This window comes from Cibotium barometz, chromosome 14, assembly GCF_041138505.1.
Source record: "Cibotium barometz isolate CiBa-2024 chromosome 14, ASM4113850v1, whole genome shotgun sequence".
Classification (NCBI taxonomy): domain Eukaryota; kingdom Viridiplantae; phylum Streptophyta; class Polypodiopsida; order Cyatheales; family Cibotiaceae; genus Cibotium; species Cibotium barometz.
In genome coordinates, this window is record NC_141059.1 from 8,962,587 (window position 1) to 8,986,592 (window position 24,006).

Sequence of the window (24,006 nt, forward strand, 5' to 3'; positions counted from 1 at the left end):
AAGCTCTACTCGTTGTTCAGGGAAGCCATATATGATGGCATTATATGTACACATGGAATGCTCATTTGTAATACATGAATAAACTATGTGCCAGTTAATGGCTGCAACCAGTTAGAGTCTTTGAAAAGAAGCTCATGGTGATTTGAAGCAGTATAGGGCATCGGTGGAAAGGGAAGGCAGGCTAGGCTTCATATGTGATGCAGGATGGCAAAGCATGATAACCCACTTCAATTTGTTGAAGGATTGAAAAAGCTTTGTAATCAGGGTAGCCTTCATGAAGCCATACGGACTGTGGACAACCTGACAGTGGACGGGTACAGCTCTCATGTTTCTACCACTATGTTTTACTATCTCTTACAAGGGTGCATTGACAAAAGGGACCTGGATGTGGCAGAACAGCAGCTCTAGAAATGTGGCTTTGAGTTAGATGCGGTGGTTGGGATTGCCCTTATCAATATGTATACGAAATGTGGGAGTCTGGAGAGTGCAGCCAGGGTGTTCAAAACTTGGCATATCAAAGATAAGAGAAAATAGGCTTCTTATGAGCAGGATGATCAATACAGGAAATTCAACCCGTCAGGAAAGCCTTGATGAGAATGTGGGTTCAGAGGATGAAAAAGCTGAAGATAACGTGCCAAAATTTGATAAAGATGAAGGCAAATCAGTATAAATTTGAATGAAGATTAGCCTATATAGCAACTTGGTGGCACATACCGGAGGATGTGCAGGTTTAGAGGGGGTCGGTGTCGTGCTGTGGCACGTCCATGTAGTGAAAGAAGCTCACAGACCATCCCATATGAACTCAGATGCATGGGCAGAAAAAGGTAAAAAGGGTCAAGGCTGCCTTTGCTTTGGTGTGAAAGGAACATGGTGGCCTTTTTCTTCAAAAATAAATAAAATAAAATAAAAAAGGGATAAATCTGGCCAGCTACGTGGACCTTCACGCAGCTGCCAGCGCATCTTCTGGACGTTGCGAGAGAGTGCATGGAGTCGGCGCAGCTGGTGATTCTGGGGGGGGGTGGCGCCGAATTCAGAAAAAAAAAGGCGGTTCTCAGGTGGGGCGCTGCAGCAGATAGGCAGCTGGAAGAGGTGGGGGTTCGCGGTGTGAAGAGCCAAGGGGGCTCTAAGGGGTAGCTGCACACGCTGGTGGTGCGCAGCACAGCAACAAAGGCTGGTGCCTCTCCATTTTTCTTGTTCGCCCTAACCCTAACCCTGCCCTGCCCCTGAACCCCGCCATGGCTCTCCACCTTCTCCATGGGACCTTCCACATCACTGTCATGCAGGCCTCCAACCTCACCGATGAACACCGCCACACCGGTGGCGCTCCCAAGTTCTTCCGCAAGCTGATCGAAGGTGTGGAGGATGCAATCAAGGTGGGAAAAGGTTCAGGCAAACTGTATGTGTCAATTGAAATGGAAAATGCTAGGGTGGGCCGGACTCGAATCATAGCAGATGAACCCAGCAACCCAGTGTGGAATGAGTCCTTTCATATTTACTGTGCTTACAATGTTGCAAATGTGGTGGTGATGGTTAAGGATGACAATCCAGTGGGTGCATCAATATTGGGCAAGGCCAAAATTCCTGTAACTGAAATCCTATCCGGAGAGGAAATTGATCAGTGGTATGACCTCTGCCATGAGGATGGGGAGGCACTCAAAGGCGGGGCAAAGATCCATCTCCGAATGCAGTACTTCGACATCTCAACTGATCCATTTGTTGGAAAAGGTGTGATAGATGGAAAATATCCAGGTGTTCCCTACACGTTTTTCCGGCAATGGAAAGGGTGCAAGGTGACTTTATATCAAGATGCTCATGTGCCCAACAATTTCTGCCCCAAAGTCTATCTGAGTAATGGCAAATTGTATGAGCCACACAGATGTTGGGAAGACATTTACATGGCAATAAGTGGTGCAAAGCATCTGATATACATTACAGGCTGGTCTGTGTACACACAGATAGAGCTGATTCGTGATAGGGAGAGGCCGATAGAGGGCTCAGAGGGATTGACACTGGGGGAGCTGTTAAAGAGGAAGGCAGCAGAAGGGGTGGGGGTGAATATGCTGGTTTGGGATGACAGGACCTCTGTAGGGGTTTTTAAGAAGGACGGGCTGATGACAACACACGATGAGGATACAGAAGATTTTTTCAAGGGGAGATGGAGATAGAAGGAACAACCACAAAAGGAGAAAGAGAAGCAACACAAGGGAGAGAGGAGGGATCCGGTTTGGCAGGATTTATTTTCTCTGAAGAATCAAATCAAGTGAATTACAAAACACCAAACTCTCACAGCCAGACACCCAGTGTGTTCCCGGCTATACCGCCCACGTCGTGACATCTTTGGTGAACCCGACGTGAAACAGCTGGGGTGAGAGTAGAAGGGGAATCATGGGTGATCAACAGGAGCAGCAAGGATTTCGTCCGGACGTCAACACCATGCAGATGTTTCAGGCGTTTGTGCTCTACATGCAACAGCAACAGGCAGTCGAAAGAAGGCTGGGTGAAGTGGGAAAACAAAGGTAATGTTATCTGATTTGAATGCTGGATGAAAAACGATATGATATCTGGAATGTATGGATACATGCAAGATGACATACAAATCAAGATGATGCTTGAGGAAAATTAGAGCAAATAGATACACAATCAGGGCTTTCAGAAAGGCAGGTACAAAAATGAAGGAAATATACTATAATGATGCTATATCTTAGCTGCTTGGAGAACTTCTAAAGCATGACAAGGATGCAAAGGAGGTAAAAATAATGGCAGACAAAGTAAAGAAGGCTATAGGGGCCTATGACACTGATGCATTTCTCAAAAAGAGAGAGCCAGGAGCTTACAGGACTTGTAGTCTTCCATAATAAAACTATTAGGGAAGAAGAAGGATTACAAGGGCTTATGACACTTGTTCACCTCAGGAGAAGGGGGTGGCAAGGAGCTTGTATAGACTTGTAGTTCTCTCTTAGAACTGTAGATGGCAACAAGGGCTTGTGACACTCATCCTTCTCGACAGCTGAGGAAGGAGAGGAGCTTGCAATGACTTGATCCATTCTTGCCACTTCAAGGGCCTATGACACTCATCTATTCCAATAACCAAGGATAGTGAGGAGCTTGTATTGACTTGAGGTCTTCCCTACAAGTTGCAAAACAGTTAGAATGCTCAAGAACTTATGAATGCCGGAAAGGTGGACACTTCTTTGTACTCTAATTGTCGGAATATCTGAAAGAAACTCTTTGAAAAACAGGGCTAGATGTATGCAATGATAATCTGAATGAATGGTTCGACATAGAGAAAGCCCAAAACATCAGAAGGATAAAAGGAATGCCAATGCAGAATGCTGTAGAATTGAGTGTATGAACATGGAGATTGAAGCTCTACTCGTTGTTCAGGGAAGCCATATATGATGGCATTATATGTACACATGGAATGCTCATTTGTAATACATGAATAAACTATGTGCCAGTTAATGGCTGCAACCAGTTAGAGTCTTTGAAAAGAAGCTCATGGTGATTTGAAGCAGTATAGGGCATCGGTGGAAAGGGAAGGCAGGCTAGGCTTCATATGTGATGCAGGATGGCAAAGCATGATAACCCACTTCAATTTGTTGAAGGATTGAAAAAGCTTTGTAATCAGGGTAGCCTTCATGAAGCCATACGGACTGTGGACAACCTGACAGTGGACGGGTACAGCTCTCATGTTTCTACCACTATGTTTTACTATCTCTTACAAGGGTGCATTGACAAAAGGGACCTGGATGTGGCAGAACAGCAGCTCTAGAAATGTGGCTTTGAGTTAGATGCGGTGGTTGGGATTGCCCTTATCAATATGTATACGAAATGTGGGAGTCTGGAGAGTGCAGCCAGGGTGTTCAAAACTTGGCATATCAAAGATAAGAGAAAATAGGCTTCTTATGAGCAGGATGATCAATACAGGAAATTCAACCCGTCAGGAAAGCCTTGATGAGAATGTGGGTTCAGAGGATGAAAAAGCTGAAGATAACGTGCCAAAATTTGATAAAGATGAAGGCAAATCAGTATAAATTTGAATGAAGATTAGCCTATATAGCAACTTGGTGGCACATACCGGAGGATGTGCAGGTTTAGAGGGGGTCGGTGTCGTGCTGTGGCACGTCCATGTAGTGAAAGAAGCTCACAGACCATCCCATATGAACTCAGATGCATGGGCAGAAAAAGGTAAAAAGGGTCAAGGCTGCCTTTGCTTTGGTGTGAAAGGAACATGGTGGCCTTTTTCTTCAAAAATAAATAAAATAAAATAAAAAAGGGATAAATCTGGCCAGCTACGTGGACCTTCACGCAGCTGCCAGCGCATCTTCTGGACGTTGCGAGAGAGTGCATGGAGTCGGCGCAGCTGGTGATTCTGGGGGGGGTGGCGCCGAATTCAGAAAAAAAAAGGCGGTTCTCAGGTGGGGCGCTGCAGCAGATAGGCAGCTGGAAGAGGTGGGGGTTCGCGGTGTGAAGAGCCAAGGGGGCTCTAAGGGGTAGCTGCACACGCTGGTGGTGCGCAGCACAGCAACAAAGGCTGGTGCCTCTCCATTTTTCTTGTTCGCCCTAACCCTAACCCTGCCCTGCCCCTGAACCCCGCCATGGCTCTCCACCTTCTCCATGGGACCTTCCACATCACTGTCATGCAGGCCTCCAACCTCACCGATGAACACCGCCACACCGGTGGCGCTCCCAAGTTCTTCCGCAAGCTGATCGAAGGTGTGGAGGATGCAATCAAGGTGGGAAAAGGTTCAGGCAAACTGTATGTGTCAATTGAAATGGAAAATGCTAGGGTGGGCCGGACTCGAATCATAGCAGATGAACCCAGCAACCCAGTGTGGAATGAGTCCTTTCATATTTACTGTGCTTACAATGTTGCAAATGTGGTGGTGATGGTTAAGGATGACAATCCAGTGGGTGCATCAATATTGGGCAAGGCCAAAATTCCTGTAACTGAAATCCTATCCGGAGAGGAAATTGATCAGTGGTATGACCTCTGCCATGAGGATGGGGAGGCACTCAAAGGCGGGGCAAAGATCCATCTCCGAATGCAGTACTTCGACATCTCAACTGATCCATTTGTTGGAAAAGGTGTGATAGATGGAAAATATCCAGGTGTTCCCTACACGTTTTTCCGGCAATGGAAAGGGTGCAAGGTGACTTTATATCAAGATGCTCATGTGCCCAACAATTTCTGCCCCAAAGTCTATCTGAGTAATGGCAAATTGTATGAGCCACACAGATGTTGGGAAGACATTTACATGGCAATAAGTGGTGCAAAGCATCTGATATACATTACAGGCTGGTCTGTGTACACACAGATAGAGCTGATTCGTGATAGGGAGAGGCCGATAGAGGGCTCAGAGGGATTGACACTGGGGGAGCTGTTAAAGAGGAAGGCAGCAGAAGGGGTGGGGGTGAATATGCTGGTTTGGGATGACAGGACCTCTGTAGGGGTTTTTAAGAAGGACGGGCTGATGACAACACACGATGAGGATACAGAAGATTTTTTCAAGGGGAGATGGAGATAGAAGGAACAACCACAAAAGGAGAAAGAGAAGCAACACAAGGGAGAGAGGAGGGATCCGGTTTGGCAGGATTTATTTTCTCTGAAGAATCAAATCAAGTGAATTACAAAACACCAAACTCTCACAGCCAGACACCCAGTGTGTTCCCGGCTATACCGCCCACGTCATGACATCTTTGGTGAACCCGACGTGAAACAGCTGGGGTGAGAGTAGAAGGGGAATCATGGGTGATCAACAGGAGCAGCAAGGATTTCGTCCGGACGTCAACACCATGCAGATGTTTCAGGCGTTTGTGCTCTACATGCAACAGCAACAGGCAGTCGAAAGAAGGCTGGGTGAAGTGGGAAAACAAAGGTAATGTTATCTGATTTGAATGCTGGATGAAAAACGATATGATATCTGGAATGTATGGATACATGCAAGATGACATACAAATCAAGATGATGCTTGAGGAAAATTAGAGCAAATAGATACACAATCAGGGCTTTCAGAAAGGCAGGTACAAAAATGAAGGAAATATACTATAATGATGCTATATCTTAGCTGCTTGGAGAACTTCTAAAGCATGACAAGGATGCAAAGGAGGTAAAAATAATGGCAGACAAAGTAAAGAAGGCTATAGGGGCCTATGACACTGATGCATTTCTCGAAAAGAGAGAGCCAGGAGCTTACAGGACTTGTAGTCTTCCATAATAAAACTATTAGGGAAGAAGAATTATGACACTTGTTCACCTCAGGAGAAGGGGGTGGCAAGGAGCTTGTATAGACTTGTAGTTCTCTCTTAGAACTGTAGATGGCAACAAGGGCTTGTGACACTCATCCTTCTCGACAGCTGAGGAAGGAGAGGAGCTTGCAATGACTTGATCCATTCTTGCCACTTCAAGGGCCTATGACACTCATCTATTCCAATAACCAAGGATAGTGAGGAGCTTGTATTGACTTGAGGTCTTCCCTACAAGTTGCAAAACAGTTAGAATGCTCAAGAACTTATGAATGCCGGAAAGGTGGACACTTCTTTGTACTCTAATTGTCGGAATATCTGAAAGAAACTCTTTGAAAAACAGGGCTAGATGTATGCAATGATAATCTGAATGAATGGTTCGACATAGAGAAAGCCCAAAACATCAGAAGGATAAAAGGAATGCCAATGCAGAATGCTGTAGAATTGAGTGTATGAACATGGAGATTGAAGCTCTACTCGTTGTTCAGGGAAGCCATATATGATGGCATTATATGTACACATGGAATGCTCATTTGTAATACATGAATAAACTATGTGCCAGTTAATGGCTGCAACCAGTTAGAGTCTTTGAAAAGAAGCTCATGGTGATTTGAAGCAGTATAGGGCATCGGTGGAAAGGGAAGGCAGGCTAGGCTTCATATGTGATGCAGGATGGCAAAGCATGATAACCCACTTCAATTTGTTGAAGGATTGAAAAAGCTTTGTAATCAGGGTAGCCTTCATGAAGCCATACGGACTGTGGACAACCTGACAGTGGACGGGTACAGCTCTCATGTTTCTACCACTATGTTTTACTATCTCTTACAAGGGTGCATTGACAAAAGGGACCTGGATGTGGCAGAACAGCAGCTCTAGAAATGTGGCTTTGAGTTAGATGCGGTGGTTGGGATTGCCCTTATCAATATGTATACGAAATGTGGGAGTCTGGAGAGTGCAGCCAGGGTGTTCAAAACTTGGCATATCAAAGATAAGAGAAAATAGGCTTCTTATGAGCAGGATGATCAATACAGGAAATTCAACCCGTCAGGAAAGCCTTGATGAGAATGTGGGTTCAGAGGATGAAAAAGCTGAAGATAACGTGCCAAAATTTGATAAAGATGAAGGCAAATCAGTATAAATTTGAATGAAGATTAGCCTATATAGCAACTTGGTGGCACATACCGGAGGATGTGCAGGTTTAGAGGGGGTCGGTGTCGTGCTGTGGCACGTCCATGTAGTGAAAGAAGCTCACAGACCATCCCATATGAACTCAGATGCATGGGCAGAAAAAGGTAAAAAGGGTCAAGGCTGCCTTTGCTTTGGTGTGAAAGGAACATGGTGGCCTTTTTCTTCAAAAATAAATAAAATAAAATAAAAAAGGGATAAATCTGGCCAGCTACGTGGACCTTCACGCAGCTGCCAGCGCATCTTCTGGACGTTGCGAGAGAGTGCATGGAGTCGGCGCAGCTGGTGATTCTGGGGGGGGGTGGCGCCGAATTCAGAAAAAAAAAGGCGGTTCTCAGGTGGGGCGCTGCAGCAGATAGGCAGCTGGAAGAGGTGGGGGTTCGCGGTGTGAAGAGCCAAGGGGGCTCTAAGGGGTAGCTGCACACGCTGGTGGTGCGCAGCACAGCAACAAAGGCTGGTGCCTCTCCATTTTTCTTGTTCGCCCTAACCCTAACCCTGCCCTGCCCCTGAACCCCGCCATGGCTCTCCACCTTCTCCATGGGACCTTCCACATCACTGTCATGCAGGCCTCCAACCTCACCGATGAACACCGCCACACCGGTGGCGCTCCCAAGTTCTTCCGCAAGCTGATCGAAGGTGTGGAGGATGCAATCAAGGTGGGAAAAGGTTCAGGCAAACTGTATGTGTCAATTGAAATGGAAAATGCTAGGGTGGGCCGGACTCGAATCATAGCAGATGAACCCAGCAACCCAGTGTGGAATGAGTCCTTTCATATTTACTGTGCTTACAATGTTGCAAATGTGGTGGTGATGGTTAAGGATGACAATCCAGTGGGTGCATCAATATTGGGCAAGGCCAAAATTCCTGTAACTGAAATCCTATCCGGAGAGGAAATTGATCAGTGGTATGACCTCTGCCATGAGGATGGGGAGGCACTCAAAGGCGGGGCAAAGATCCATCTCCGAATGCAGTACTTCGACATCTCAACTGATCCATTTGTTGGAAAAGGTGTGATAGATGGAAAATATCCAGGTGTTCCCTACACGTTTTTCCGGCAATGGAAAGGGTGCAAGGTGACTTTATATCAAGATGCTCATGTGCCCAACAATTTCTGCCCCAAAGTCTATCTGAGTAATGGCAAATTGTATGAGCCACACAGATGTTGGGAAGACATTTACATGGCAATAAGTGGTGCAAAGCATCTGATATACATTACAGGCTGGTCTGTGTACACACAGATAGAGCTGATTCGTGATAGGGAGAGGCCGATAGAGGGCTCAGAGGGATTGACACTGGGGGAGCTGTTAAAGAGGAAGGCAGCAGAAGGGGTGGGGGTGAATATGCTGGTTTGGGATGACAGGACCTCTGTAGGGGTTTTTAAGAAGGACGGGCTGATGACAACACACGATGAGGATACAGAAGATTTTTTCAAGGGGAGATGGAGATAGAAGGAACAACCACAAAAGGAGAAAGAGAAGCAACACAAGGGAGAGAGGAGGGATCCGGTTTGGCAGGATTTATTTTCTCTGAAGAATCAAATCAAGTGAATTACAAAACACCAAACTCTCACAGCCAGACACCCAGTGTGTTCCCGGCTATACCGCCCACGTCGTGACATCTTTGGTGAACCCGACGTGAAACAGCTGGGGTGAGAGTAGAAGGGGAATCATGGGTGATCAACAGGAGCAGCAAGGATTTCGTCCGGACGTCAACACCATGCAGATGTTTCAGGCGTTTGTGCTCTACATGCAACAGCAACAGGCAGTCGAAAGAAGGCTGGGTGAAGTGGGAAAACAAAGGTAATGTTATCTGATTTGAATGCTGGATGAAAAACGATATGATATCTGGAATGTATGGATACATGCAAGATGACATACAAATCAAGATGATGCTTGAGGAAAATTAGAGCAAATAGATACACAATCAGGGCTTTCAGAAAGGCAGGTACAAAAATGAAGGAAATATACTATAATGATGCTATATCTTAGCTGCTTGGAGAACTTCTAAAGCATGACAAGGATGCAAAGGAGGTAAAAATAATGGCAGACAAAGTAAAGAAGGCTATAGGGGCCTATGACACTGATGCATTTCTCGAAAAGAGAGAGCCAGGAGCTTACAGGACTTGTAGTCTTCCATAATAAAACTATTAGGGAAGAAGAAGGATTACAAGGGCTTATGACACTTGTTCACCTCAGGAGAAGGGGGTGGCAAGGAGCTTGTATAGACTTGTAGTTCTCTCTTAGAACTGTAGATGGCAACAAGGGCTTGTGACACTCATCCTTCTCGACAGCTGAGGAAGGAGAGGAGCTTGCAATGACTTGATCCATTCTTGCCACTTCAAGGGCCTATGACACTCATCTATTCCAATAACCAAGGATAGTGAGGAGCTTGTATTGACTTGAGGTCTTCCCTACAAGTTGCAAAACAGTTAGAATGCTCAAGAACTTATGAATGCCGGAAAGGTGGACACTTCTTTGTACTCTAATTGTCGGAATATCTGAAAGAAACTCTTTGAAAAACAGGGCTAGATGTATGCAATGATAATCTGAATGAATGGTTCGACATAGAGAAAGCCCAAAACATCAGAAGGATAAAAGGAATGCCAATGCAGAATGCTGTAGAATTGAGTGTATGAACATGGAGATTGAAGCTCTACTCGTTGTTCAGGGAAGCCATATATGATGGCATTATATGTACACATGGAATGCTCATTTGTAATACATGAATAAACTATGTGCCAGTTAATGGCTGCAACCAGTTAGAGTCTTTGAAAAGAAGCTCATGGTGATTTGAAGCAGTATAGGGCATCGGTGGAAAGGGAAGGCAGGCTAGGCTTCATATGTGATGCAGGATGGCAAAGCATGATAACCCACTTCAATTTGTTGAAGGATTGAAAAAGCTTTGTAATCAGGGTAGCCTTCATGAAGCCATACGGACTGTGGACAACCTGACAGTGGACGGGTACAGCTCTCATGTTTCTACCACTATGTTTTACTATCTCTTACAAGGGTGCATTGACAAAAGGGACCTGGATGTGGCAGAACAGCAGCTCTAGAAATGTGGCTTTGAGTTAGATGCGGTGGTTGGGATTGCCCTTATCAATATGTATACGAAATGTGGGAGTCTGGAGAGTGCAGCCAGGGTGTTCAAAACTTGGCATATCAAAGATAAGAGAAAATAGGCTTCTTATGAGCAGGATGATCAATACAGGAAATTCAACCCGTCAGGAAAGCCTTGATGAGAATGTGGGTTCAGAGGATGAAAAAGCTGAAGATAACGTGCCAAAATTTGATAAAGATGAAGGCAAATCAGTATAAATTTGAATGAAGATTAGCCTATATAGCAACTTGGTGGCACATACCGGAGGATGTGCAGGTTTAGAGGGGGTCGGTGTCGTGCTGTGGCACGTCCATGTAGTGAAAGAAGCTCACAGACCATCCCATATGAACTCAGATGCATGGGCAGAAAAAGGTAAAAAGGGTCAAGGCTGCCTTTGCTTTGGTGTGAAAGGAACATGGTGGCCTTTTTCTTCAAAAATAAATAAAATAAAATAAAAAAGGGATAAATCTGGCCAGCTACGTGGACCTTCACGCAGCTGCCAGCGCATCTTCTGGACGTTGCGAGAGAGTGCATGAAGTCGGCGCAGCTGGTGATTCTGGGGGGGGTGGCGCCGAATCCAGAAAAAAAAAGGCGGTTCTCAGGTGGGGCGCTGCAGCAGATAGGCAGCTGGAAGAGGTGGGGGTTCGCGGTGTGAAGAGCCAAGGGGGCTCTAAGGGGTAGCTGCACACGCTGGTGGTGCGCAGCACAGCAACAAAGGCTGGTGCCTCTCCATTTTTCTTGTTCGCCCTAACCCTAACCCTGCCCTGCCCCTGAACCCCGCCATGGCTCTCCACCTTCTCCATGGGACCTTCCACATCACTGTCATGCAGGCCTCCAACCTCACCGATGAACACCGCCACACCGGTGGCGCTCCCAAGTTCTTCCGCAAGCTGATCGAAGGTGTGGAGGATGCAATCAAGGTGGGAAAAGGTTCAGGCAAACTGTATGTGTCAATTGAAATGGAAAATGCTAGGGTGGGCCGGACTCGAATCATAGCAGATGAACCCAGCAACCCAGTGTGGAATGAGTCCTTTCATATTTACTGTGCTTACAATGTTGCAAATGTGGTGGTGATGGTTAAGGATGACAATCCAGTGGGTGCATCAATATTGAGCAAGGCCAAAATTCCTGTAACTGAAATCCTATCCGGAGAGGAAATTGATCAGTGGTATGACCTCTGCCATGAGGATGGGGAGGCACTCAAAGGCGGGGCAAAGATCCATCTCCGAATGCAGTACTTCGACATCTCAACTGATCCATTTGTTGGAAAAGGTGTGATAGATGGAAAATATCCAGGTGTTCCCTACACGTTTTTCCGGCAATGGAAAGGGTGCAAGGTGACTTTATATCAAGATGCTCATGTGCCCAACAATTTCTGCCCCAAAGTCTATCTGAGTAATGGCAAATTGTATGAGCCACACAGATGTTGGGAAGACATTTACATGGCAATAAGTGGTGCAAAGCATCTGATATACATTACAGGCTGGTCTGTGTACACACAGATAGAGCTGATTCGTGATAGGGAGAGGCCGATAGAGGGCTCAGAGGGATTGACACTGGGGGAGCTGTTAAAGAGGAAGGCAGCAGAAGGGGTGGGGGTGAATATGCTGGTTTGGGATGACAGGACCTCTGTAGGGGTTTTTAAGAAGGACGGGCTGATGACAACACACGATGAGGATACAGAAGATTTTTTCAAGGGGAGATGGAGATAGAAGGAACAACCACAAAAGGAGAAAGAGAAGCAACACAAGGGAGAGAGGAGGGATCCGGTTTGGCAGGATTTATTTTCTCTGAAGAATCAAATCAAGTGAATTACAAAACACCAAACTCTCACAGCCAGACACCCAGTGTGTTCCCGGCTATACCGCCCACGTCGTGACATCTTTGGTGAACCCGACGTGAAACAGCTGGGGTGAGAGTAGAAGGGGAATCATGGGTGATCAACAGGAGCAGCAAGGATTTCGTCCGGACGTCAACACCATGCAGATGTTTCAGGCGTTTGTGCTCTACATGCAACAGCAACAGGCAGTCGAAAGAAGGCTGGGTGAAGTGGGAAAACAAAGGTAATGTTATCTGATTTGAATGCTGGATGAAAAACGATATGATATCTGGAATGTATGGATACATGCAAGATGACATACAAATCAAGATGATGCTTGAGGAAAATTAGAGCAAATAGATACACAATCAGGGCTTTCAGAAAGGCAGGTACAAAAATGAAGGAAATATACTATAATGATGCTATATCTTAGCTGCTTGGAGAACTTCTAAAGCATGACAAGGATGCAAAGGAGGTAAAAATAATGGCAGACAAAGTAAAGAAGGCTATAGGGGCCTATGACACTGATGCATTTCTCGAAAAGAGAGAGCCAGGAGCTTACAGGACTTGTAGTCTTCCATAATAAAACTATTAGGGAAGAAGAAGGATTACAAGGGCTTATGACACTTGTTCACCTCAGGAGAAGGGGGTGGCAAGGAGCTTGTATAGACTTGTAGTTCTCTCTTAGAACTGTAGATGGCAACAAGGGCTTGTGACACTCATCCTTCTCGACAGCTGAGGAAGGAGAGGAGCTTGCAATGACTTGATCCATTCTTGCCACTTCAAGGGCCTATGACACTCATCTATTCCAATAACCAAGGATAGTGAGGAGCTTGTATTGACTTGAGGTCTTCCCTACAAGTTGCAAAACAGTTAGAATGCTCAAGAACTTATGAATGCCGGAAAGGTGGACACTTCTTTGTACTCTAATTGTCGGAATATCTGAAAGAAACTCTTTGAAAAACAGGGCTAGATGTATGCAATGATAATCTGAATGAATGGTTCGACATAGAGAAAGCCCAAAACATCAGAAGGATAAAAGGAATGCCAATGCAGAATGCTGTAGAATTGAGTGTATGAACATGGAGATTGAAGCTCTACTCGTTGTTCAGGGAAGCCATATATGATGGCATTATATGTACACATGGAATGCTCATTTGTAATACATGAATAAACTATGTGCCAGTTAATGGCTGCAACCAGTTAGAGTCTTTGAAAAGAAGCTCATGGTGATTTGAAGCAGTATAGGGCATCGGTGGAAAGGGAAGGCAGGCTAGGCTTCATATGTGATGCAGGATGGCAAAGCATGATAACCCACTTCAATTTGTTGAAGGATTGAAAAAGCTTTGTAATCAGGGTAGCCTTCATGAAGCCATACGGACTGTGGACAACCTGACAGTGGACGGGTACAGCTCTCATGTTTCTACCACTATGTTTTACTATCTCTTACAAGGGTGCATTGACAAAAGGGACCTGGATGTGGCAGAACAGCAGCTCTAGAAATGTGGCTTTGAGTTAGATGCGGTGGTTGGGATTGCCCTTATCAATATGTATACGAAATGTGGGAGTCTGGAGAGTGCAGCCAGGGTGTTCAAAACTTGGCATATCAAAGATAAGAGAAAATAGGCTTCTTATGAGCAGGATGATCAATACAGGAAATTCAACCCGTCAGGAAAGCCTTGATGAGAATGTGGGTTCAGAGGATGAAAAAGCTGAAGATAACGTGCCAAAATTTGATAAAGATGAAGGCAAATCAGTATAAATTTGAAGGAAGATTAGCCTATATAGCAACTTGGTGGCACATACCGGAGGATGTGCAGGTTTAGAGGGGGTCGGTGTCGTGCTGTGGCACGTCCATGTAGTGAAAGAAGCTCACAGACCATCCCATATGAACTCAGATGCATGGGCAGAAAAAGGTAAAAAGGGTCAAGGCTGCCTTTGCTTTGGTGTGAAAGGAACATGGTGGCCTTTTTCTTCAAAAATAAATAAAATAAAATAAAAAAGGGATAAATCTGGCCAGCTACGTGGACCTTCACGCAGCTGCCAGCGCATCTTCTGGACGTTGCGAGATAGTGCATGGAGTCGGCGCAGCTGGTGATTCTGGGGGGGGTGGCGCCGAATCCAGAAAAAAAAAGGCGGTTCTCAGGTGGGGCGCTGCAGCAGATAGGCAGCTGGAAGAGGTGGGGGTTCGCGGTGTGAAGAGCCAAGGGGGCTCTAAGGGGTAGCTGCACACGCTGGTGGTGCGCAGCACAGCAACAAAGGCTAGTGCCTCTCCATTTTTCTTGTTCGCCCTAACCCTAACCCTGCCCTGCCCTTGAACCCCGCCATGGCTCTCCACCTTCTCCATGGGACCTTCCACATCACTGTCATGCAGGCCTCCAACCTCACCGATGAACACCGCCACACCGGTGGCGCTCCCAAGTTCTTCCGCAAGCTGATCGAAGGTGTGGAGGATGCAATCAAGGTGGGAAAAGGTTCAGGCAAACTGTATGTGTCAATTGAAATGGAAAATGCTAGGGTGGGCCGGACTCGAATCATAGCAGATGAACCCAGCAACCCAGTGTGGAATGAGTCCTTTCATATTTACTGTGCTTACAATGTTGCAAATGTGGTGGTGATGGTTAAGGATGACAATCCAGTGGGTGCATCAATATTGGGCAAGGCCAAAATTCCTGTAACTGAAATCCTATCCGGAGAGGAAATTGATCAGTGGTATGACCTCTGCCATGAGGATGGGGAGGCACTCAAAGGCGGGGCAAAGATCCATCTCCGAATGCAGTACTTCGACATCTCAACTGATCCATTTGTTGGAAAAGGTGTGATAGATGGAAAATATCCAGGTGTTCCCTACACGTTTTTCCGGCAATGGAAAGGGTGCAAGGTGACTTTATATCAAGATGCTCATGTGCCCAACAATTTCTGCCCCAAAGTCTATCTGAGTAATGGCAAATTGTATGAGCCACACAGATGTTGGGAAGACATTTACATGGCAATAAGTGGTGCAAAGCATCTGATATACATTACAGGCTGGTCTGTGTACACACAGATAGAGCTGATTCGTGATAGGGAGAGGCAGATAGAGGGCTCAGAGGGATTGACACTGGGGGAGCTGTTAAAGAGGAAGGCAGCAGAAGGGGTGGGGGTGAATATGCTGGTTTGGGATGACAGGACCTCTGTAGGGGTTTTTAAGAAGGACGGGCTGATGACAACACACGATGAGGATACAGAAGATTTTTTCAAGGGGAGATGGAGATAGAAGGAACAACCACAAAAGGAGAAAGAGAAGCAACACAAGGGAGAGAGGAGGGATCCGGTTTGGCAGGATTTATTTTCTCTGAAGAATCAAATCAAGTGAATTACAAAACACCAAACTCTCACAGCCAGACACCCAGTGTGTTCCCGGCTATACCGCCCACGTCATGACATCTTTGGTGAACCCGACGTGAAACAGCTGGGGTGAGAGTAGAAGGGGAATCATGGGTGATCAACAGGAGCAGCAAGGATTTCGTCCGGATGTCAACACCATGCAGATGTTTCAGGCGTTTGTGCTCTACATGCAACAGCAACAGGCAGTCGAAAGAAGGCTGGGTGAAGTGGGAAAACAAAGGTAATGTTATCTGATTTGAATGCTGGATGAAAAACGATATGATATCTGGAATGTATGGATACATGCAAGATGACATACAAATCAAGATGATGCTTGAGGAAAATTAGAGCAAATAGATACACAATCAGGGCTTTCAGAAAGGCAGGTACAAAAATGAAGGAAATATACTATAATGATGCTATATCTTAGCTGCTTGGAGAACTTCTAAAGCATGACAAGGATGCAAAGGAGGTAAAAATAATGGCAGACAAAGTAAAGAAGGCTATAGGGGCCTATGACACTGATGCATTTCTCGAAAAGAGAGAGCCAGGAGCTTACAGGACTTGTAGTCTTCCATAATAAAACTATTAGGGAAGAAGAAGGATTACAAGGGCTTATGACACTTGTTCACCTCAGGAGAAGGGGGTGGCAAGGAGCTTGTATAGACTTGTAGTTCTCTCTTAGAACTGTAGATGGCAACAAGGGCTTGTGACACTCATCCTTCTCGACAGCTGAGGAAGGAGAGGAGCTTGCAATGACTTGATCCATTCTTGCCACTTCAAGGGCCTATGACACTCATCTATTCCAATAACCAAGGATAGTGAGGAGCTTGTATTGACCTACAAGTTGCAAAACAGTTAGAATGCTCAAGAACTTATGAATGCCGGAAAGGTGGACACTTCTTTGTACTCTAATTGTCGGAATATCTGAAAGAAACTCTTTGAAAAACAGGGCTAGATGTATGCAATGATAATCTGAATGAATGGTTCGACATAGAGAAAGCCCAAAACATCAGAAGGATAAAAGGAATGCCAATGCAGAATGCTGTAGAATTGAGTGTATGAACATGGAGATTGAAGCTCTACTCGTTGTTCAGGGAAGCCATATATGATGGCATTATATGTACACATGGAATGCTCATTTGTAATACATGAATAAACTATGTGCCAGTTAATGGCTGCAACCAGTTAGAGTCTTTGAAAAGAAGCTCATGGTGATTTGAAGCAGTATAGGGCATCGGTGGAAAGGGAAGGCAGGCTAGGCTTCATATGTGATGCAGGATGGCAAAGCATGATAACCCACTTCAATTTGTTGAAGGATTGAAAAAGCTTTGTAATCAGGGTAGCCTTCATGAAGCCATACGGACTGTGGACAACCTGACAGTGGACGGGTACAGCTCTCATGTTTCTACCACTATGTTTTACTATCTCTTACAAGGGTGCATTGACAAAAGGGACCTGGATGTGGCAGAACAGCAGCTCTAGAAATGTGGCTTTGAGTTAGATGCGGTGGTTGGGATTGCCCTTATCAATATGTATACGAAATGTGGGAGTCTGGAGAGTGCAGCCAGGGTGTTCAAAACTTGGCATATCAAAGATAAGAGAAAATAGGCTTCTTATGAGCAGGATGATCAATACAGGAAATTCAACCCGTCAGGAAAGCCTTGATGAGAATGTGGGTTCAGAGGATGAAAAAGCTGAAGATAACGTGCCAAAATTTGATAAAGATGAAGGCAAATCAGTATAAATTTGAATGAAGATTAGCCTATATAGCAACTTGGTGGCACATACCGGAGGATGTGCAGGTTTAGAGGGGGTCGGTGTCGTGCTGTGGCACGTCCATGTAGTGAAAGAAGCTCACAGACCATCCCATATGAACTCAGATGCATGGGCAGAAAAAGGTAAAAAGGGTCAAGGCTGCCTTTGCTTTGGTGTGAAAGGAACATGGTGGCCTTTTTCTTCAAAAATAAATAAAATAAAATAAAAAAGGGATAAATCTGGCCAGCTACGTGGACCTTCACGCAGCTGCCAGCGCATCTTCTGGACGTTGCGAGAGAGTGCATGGAGTCGGCGCAGCTGGTGATTCTGGGGGGGGGTGGCGCCGAATCCAGAAAAAAAAAGGCGGTTCTCAGGTGGGGCGCTGCAGCAGATAGGCAGCTGGAAGAGGTGGGGGTTCGCGGTGTGAAGAGCCAAGGGGGCTCTAAGGGGTAGCTGCACACGCTGGTGGTGCGCAGCACAGCAACAAAGGCTGGTGCCTCTCCATTTTTCTTGTTCGCCCTAACCCTAACCCTGCCCTGCCCCTGAACCCCGCCATGGCTCTCCACCTTCTCCATGGGACCTTCCACATCACTGTCATGCAGGCCTCCAACCTCACCGATGAACACCGCCACACCGGTGGCGCTCCCAAGTTCTTCCGCAAGCTGATCGAAGGTGTGGAGGATGCAATCAAGGTGGGAAAAGGTTCAGGCAAACTGTATGTGTCAATTGAAATGGAAAATGCTAGGGTGGGCCGGACTCGAATCATAGCAGATGAACCCAGCAACCCAGTGTGGAATGAGTCCTTTCATATTTACTGTGCTTACAATGTTGCAAATGTGGTGGTGATGGTTAAGGATGACAATCCAGTGGGTGCATCAATATTGGGCAAGGCCAAAATTCCTGTAACTGAAATCCTATCCGGAGAGGAAATTGATCAGTGGTATGACCTCTGCCATGAGGATGGGGAGGCACTCAAAGGCGGGGCAAAGATCCATCTCCGAATGCAGTACTTCGACATCTCAACTGATCCATTTGTTGGAAAAGGTGTGATAGATGGAAAATATCCAGGTGTTCCCTACACGTTTTTCCGGCAATGGAAAGGGTGCAAGGTGACTTTATATCAAGATGCTCATGTGCCCAACAATTTCTGCCCCAAAGTCTATCTGAGTAATGGCAAATTGTATGAGCCACACAGATGTTGGGAAGACATTTACATGGCAATAAGTGGTGCAAAGCATCTGATATACATTACAGGCTGGTCTGTGTACACACAGATAGAGCTGATTCGTGATAGGGAGAGGCCGATAGAGGGCTCAGAGGGATTGACACTGGGGGAGCTGTTAAAGAGGAAGGCAGCAGAAGGGGTGAGGGTGAATATGCTGGTTTGGGATGACAGGACCTCTGTAGGGGTTTTTAAGAAGGACGGGCTGATGACAACACACGATGAGGATACAGAAGATTTTTTCAAGGGGAGATGGAGATAGAAGGAACAACCACAAAAGGAGAAAGAGAAGCAACACAAGGGAGAGAGGAGGGATCCGGTTTGGCAGGATTTATTTTCTCTGAAGAATCAAATCAAGTGAATTACAAAACACCAAACTCTCACAGCCAGACACCCAGTGTGTTCCCGGCTATACCGCCCACGTCATGACATCTTTGGTGAACCCGACGTGAAACAGCTGGGGTGAGAGTAGAAGGGGAATCATGGGTGATCAACAGGAGCAGCAAGGATTTCGTCCGGACGTCAACACCATGCAGATGTTTCAGGCGTTTGTGCTCTACATGCAACAGCAACAGGCAGTCGAAAGAAGGCTGGGTGAAGTGGGAAAACAAAGGTAATGTTATCTGATTTGAATGCTGGATGAAAAACGATATGATATCTGGAATGTATGGATACATGCAAGATGACATACAAATCAAGATGATGCTTGAGGAAAATTAGAGCAAATAGATACACAATCAGGGCTTTCAGAAAGGCAGGTACAAAAATGAAGGAAATATACTATAATGATGCTATATCTTAGCTGCTTGGAGAACTTCTAAAGCATGACAAGGATGCAAAGGAGGTAAAAATAATGGCAGACAAAGTAAAGAAGGCTATAGGGGCCTATGACACTGATGCATTTCTCGAAAAGAGAGAGCCAGGAGCTTACAGGACTTGTAGTCTTCCATAATAAAACTATTAGGGAAGAAGAAGGATTACAAGGGCTTATGACACTTGTTCACCTCAGGAGAAGGGGCCTTCTCGACAGCTGAGGAAGGAGAGGAGCTTGCAATGACTTGATCCATTCTTGCCACTTCAAGGGCCTATGACACTCATCTATTCCAATAACCAAGGATAGTGAGGAGCTTGTATTGACTTGAGGTCTTCCCTACAAGTTGCAAAACAGTTAGAATGCTCAAGAACTTATGAATGCCGGAAAGGTGGACACTTCTTTGTACTCTAATTGTCGGAATATCTGAAAGAAACTCTTTGAAAAACAGGGCTAGATGTATGCAATGATAATCTGAATGAATGGTTCGACATAGAGAAAGCCCAAAACATCAGAAGGATAAAAGGAATGCCAATGCAGAATGCTGTAGAATTGAGTGTATGAACATGGAGATTGAAGCTCTACTCGTTGTTCAGGGAAGCCATATATGATGGCATTATATGTACACATGGAATGCTCATTTGTAATACATGAATAAACTATGTGCCAGTTAATGGCTGCAACCAGTTAGAGTCTTTGAAAAGAAGCTCATGGTGATTTGAAGCAGTATAGGGCATCGGTGGAAAGGGAAGGCAGGCTAGGCTTCATATGTGATGCAGGATGGCAAAGCATGATAACCCACTTCAATTTGTTGAAGGATTGAAAAAGCTTTGTAATCAGGGTAGCCTTCATGAAGCCATACGGACTGTGGACAACCTGACAGTGGACGGGTACAGCTCTCATGTTTCTACCACTATGTTTTACTATCTCTTACAAGGGTGCATTGACAAAAGGGACCTGGATGTGGCAGAACAGCAGCTCTAGAAATGTGGCTTTGAGTTAGATGCGGTGGTTGGGATTGCCCTTATCAATATGTATACGAAATGTGGGAGTCTGGAGAGTGCAGCCAGGGTGTTCAAAACTTGGCATATCAAAGATAAGAGAAAATAGGCTTCTTATGAGCAGGATGATCAATACAGGAAATTCAACCCGTCAGGAAAGCCTTGATGAGAATGTGGGTTCAGAGGATGAAAAAGCTGAAGATAACGTGCCAAAATTTGATAAAGATGAAGGCAAATCAGTATAAATTTGAATGAAGATTAGCCTATATAGCAACTTGGTGGCACATACCGGAGGATGTGCAGGTTTAGAGGGGGTCGGTGTCGTGCTGTGGCACGTCCATGTAGTGAAAGAAGCTCACAGACCATCCCATATGAACTCAGATGCATGGGCAGAAAAAGGTAAAAAGGGTCAAGGCTGCCTTTGCTTTGGTGTGAAAGGAACATGGTGGCCTTTTTCTTCAAAAATAAATAAAATAAAATAAAAAAGGGATAAATCTGGCCAGCTACGTGGACCTTCACGCAGCTGCCAGCGCATCTTCTGGACGTTGCGAGAGAGTGCATGGAGTCGGCGCAGCTGGTGATTCTGGGGGGGGGTGGCGCCGAATCCAGAAAAAAAAAGGCGGTTCTCAGGTGGGGCGCTGCAGCAGATAGGCAGCTGGAAGAGGTGGGGGTTCGCGGTGTGAAGAGCCAAGGGGGCTCTAAGGGGTAGCTGCACACGCTGGTGGTGCGCAGCACAGCAACAAAGGCTGGTGCCTCTCCATTTTTCTTGTTCGCCCTAACCCTAACCCTGCCCTGCCCCTGAACCCCGCCATGGCTCTCCACCTTCTCCATGGGACCTTCCACATCACTGTCATGCAGGCCTCCAACCTCACCGATGAACACCGCCACACCGGTGGCGCTCCCAAGTTCTTCCGCAAGCTGATCGAAGGTGTGGAGGATGCAATCAAGGTGGGAAAAGGTTCAGGCAAACTGTATGTGTCAATTGAAATGGAAAATGCTAGGGTGGGCCGGACTCGAATCATAGCAGATGAACCCAGCAACCCAGTGTGGAATGAGTCCTTTCATATTTACTGTGCTTACAATGTTGCAAATGTGGTGGTGATGGTTAAGGATGACAATCCAGTGGGTGCATCAATATTGGGCAAGGCCAAAATTCCTGTAACTGAAATCCTATCCGGAGAGGAAATTGATCAGTGGTATGACCTCTGCCATGAGGATGGGGAGGCACTCAAAGGCGGGGCAAAGATCCATCTCCGAATGCAGTACTTCGACATCTCAACTGATCCATTTGTTGGAAAAGGTGTGATAGATGGAAAATATCCAGGTGTTCCCTACACGTTTTTCCGGCAATGGAAAGGGTGCAAGGTGACTTTATATCAAGATGCTCATGTGCCCAACAATTTCTGCCCCAAAGTCTATCTGAGTAATGGCAAATTGTATGAGCCACACAGATGTTGGGAAGACATTTACATGGCAATAAGTGGTGCAAAGCATCTGATATACATTACAGGCTGGTCTGTGTACACACAGATAGAGCTGATTCGTGATAGGGAGAGGCCGATAGAGGGCTCAGAGGGATTGACACTGGGGGAGCTGTTAAAGAGGAAGGCAGCAGAAGGGGTGAGGGTGAATATGCTGGTTTGGGATGACAGGACCTCTATAGGGGTTTTTAAGAAGGACGGGCTGATGACAACACACGATGAGGATACAGAAGATTTTTTCAAGGGGAGATGGAGATAGAAGGAACAACCACAAAAGGAGAAAGAGAAGCAACACAAGGGAGAGAGGAGGGATCCGGTTTGGCAGGATTTATTTTCTCTGAAGAATCAAATCAAGTGAATTACAAAACACCAAACTCTCACAGCCAGACACCCAGTGTGTTCCGGGCTATACCGCCCACGTCATGACATCTTTGGTGAACCCGACGTGAAACAGCTGGGGTGAGAGTAGAAGGGGAATCATGGGTGATCAACAGGAGCAGCAAGGATTTCGTCCGGACGTCAACACCATGCAGATGTTTCAAGCGTTTGTGCTCTACATGCAACAGCAACAGGCAGTCGAAAGAAGGCTGGGTGAAGTGGGAAAACAAAGGTAATGTTATCTGATTTGAATGCTGGATGAAAAACGATATGATATCTGGAATGTATGGATACATGCAAGATGACATACAAATCAAGATGATGCTTGAGGAAAATTAGAGCAAATAGATACACAATCAGGGCTTTCAGAAAGGCAGGTACAAAAATGAAGGAAATATACTATAATGATGCTATATCTTAGCTGCTTGGAGAACTTCTAAAGCATGACAAGGATGCAAAGGAGGTAAAAATAATGGCAGACAAAGTAAAGAAGGCTATAGGGGCCTATGACACTGATGCATTTCTCGAAAAGAGAGAGCCAGGAGCTTACAGGACTTGTAGTCTTCCATAATAAAACTATTAGGGAAGAAGAAGGATTACAAGGGCTTATGACACTTGTTCACCTCAGGAGAAGGGGGTGGCAAGGAGCTTGTATAGACTTGTAGTTCTCTCTTAGAACTGTAGATGGCAACAAGGGCTTGTGACACTCATCCTTCTCGACAGCTGAGGAAGGAGAGGAGCTTGCAATGACTTGATCCATTCTTGCCACTTCAAGGGCCTATGACACTCATCTATTCCAATAACCAAGGATAGTGAGGAGCTTGTATTGACCTACAAGTTGCAAAACAGTTAGAATGCTCAAGAACTTATGAATGCCGGAAAGGTGGACACTTCTTTGTACTCTAATTGTCGGAATATCTGAAAGAAACTCTTTGAAAAACAGGGCTAGATGTATGCAATGATAATCTGAATGAATGGTTCGACATAGAGAAAGCCCAAAACATCAGAAGGATAAAAGGAATGCCAATGCAGAATGCTGTAGAATTGAGTGTATGAACATGGAGATTGAAGCTCTACTCGTTGTTCAGGGAAGCCATATATGATGGCATTATATGTACACATGGAATGCTCATTTGTAATACATGAATAAACTATGTGCCAGTTAATGGCTGCAACCAGTTAGAGTCTTTGAAAAGAAGCTCATGGTGATTTGAAGCAGTATAGGGCATCGGTGGAAAGGGAAGGCAGGCTAGGCTTCATATGTGATGCAGGATGGCAAAGCATGATAACCCACTTCAATTTGTTGAAGGATTGAAAAAGCTTTGTAATCAGGGTAGCCTTCATGAAGCCATACGGACTGTGGACAACCTGACAGTGGACGGGTACAGCTCTCATGTTTCTACCACTATGTTTTACTATCTCTTACAAGGGTGCATTGACAAAAGGGACCTGGATGTGGCAGAACAGCAGCTCTAGAAATGTGGCTTTGAGTTAGATGCGGTGGTTGGGATTGCCCTTATCAATATGTATATGAAATGTGGGAGTCTGGAGAGTGCAGCCAGGGTGTTCAAAACTTGGCATATCAAAGATAAGAGAAAATAGGCTTCTTATGAGCAGGATGATCAATACAGGAAATTCAA

General features: G+C 45.6%; 7 pseudogenes; all 7 read left to right on the forward strand.

Moving 5' to 3' along the window:
• The first annotated feature begins 1,235 nt into the window (after positions 1-1,235).
• Positions 1,236-2,165, forward strand: LOC147631628 (phospholipase D alpha 1 pseudogene; annotated as a pseudogene).
• Positions 2,166-4,598: 2,433 nt separating this feature from the next.
• Positions 4,599-5,528, forward strand: LOC147631629 (phospholipase D alpha 1 pseudogene; annotated as a pseudogene).
• Positions 5,529-7,949: 2,421 nt separating this feature from the next.
• LOC147631630 (phospholipase D alpha 1 pseudogene) lies at positions 7,950-8,879 on the forward strand (annotated as a pseudogene).
• A 2,433-nt stretch (positions 8,880-11,312) lies between these two features.
• Positions 11,313-12,242, forward strand: LOC147631631 (phospholipase D alpha 1 pseudogene; annotated as a pseudogene).
• A 2,433-nt stretch (positions 12,243-14,675) lies between these two features.
• Positions 14,676-15,605, forward strand: LOC147631632 (phospholipase D alpha 1 pseudogene; annotated as a pseudogene).
• Positions 15,606-18,027: 2,422 nt separating this feature from the next.
• LOC147631633 (phospholipase D alpha 1 pseudogene) lies at positions 18,028-18,957 on the forward strand (annotated as a pseudogene).
• A 2,360-nt stretch (positions 18,958-21,317) lies between these two features.
• On the forward strand, positions 21,318-22,247 carry LOC147631634 (phospholipase D alpha 1 pseudogene; annotated as a pseudogene).
• Positions 22,248-24,006: the final 1,759 nt, after the last annotated feature.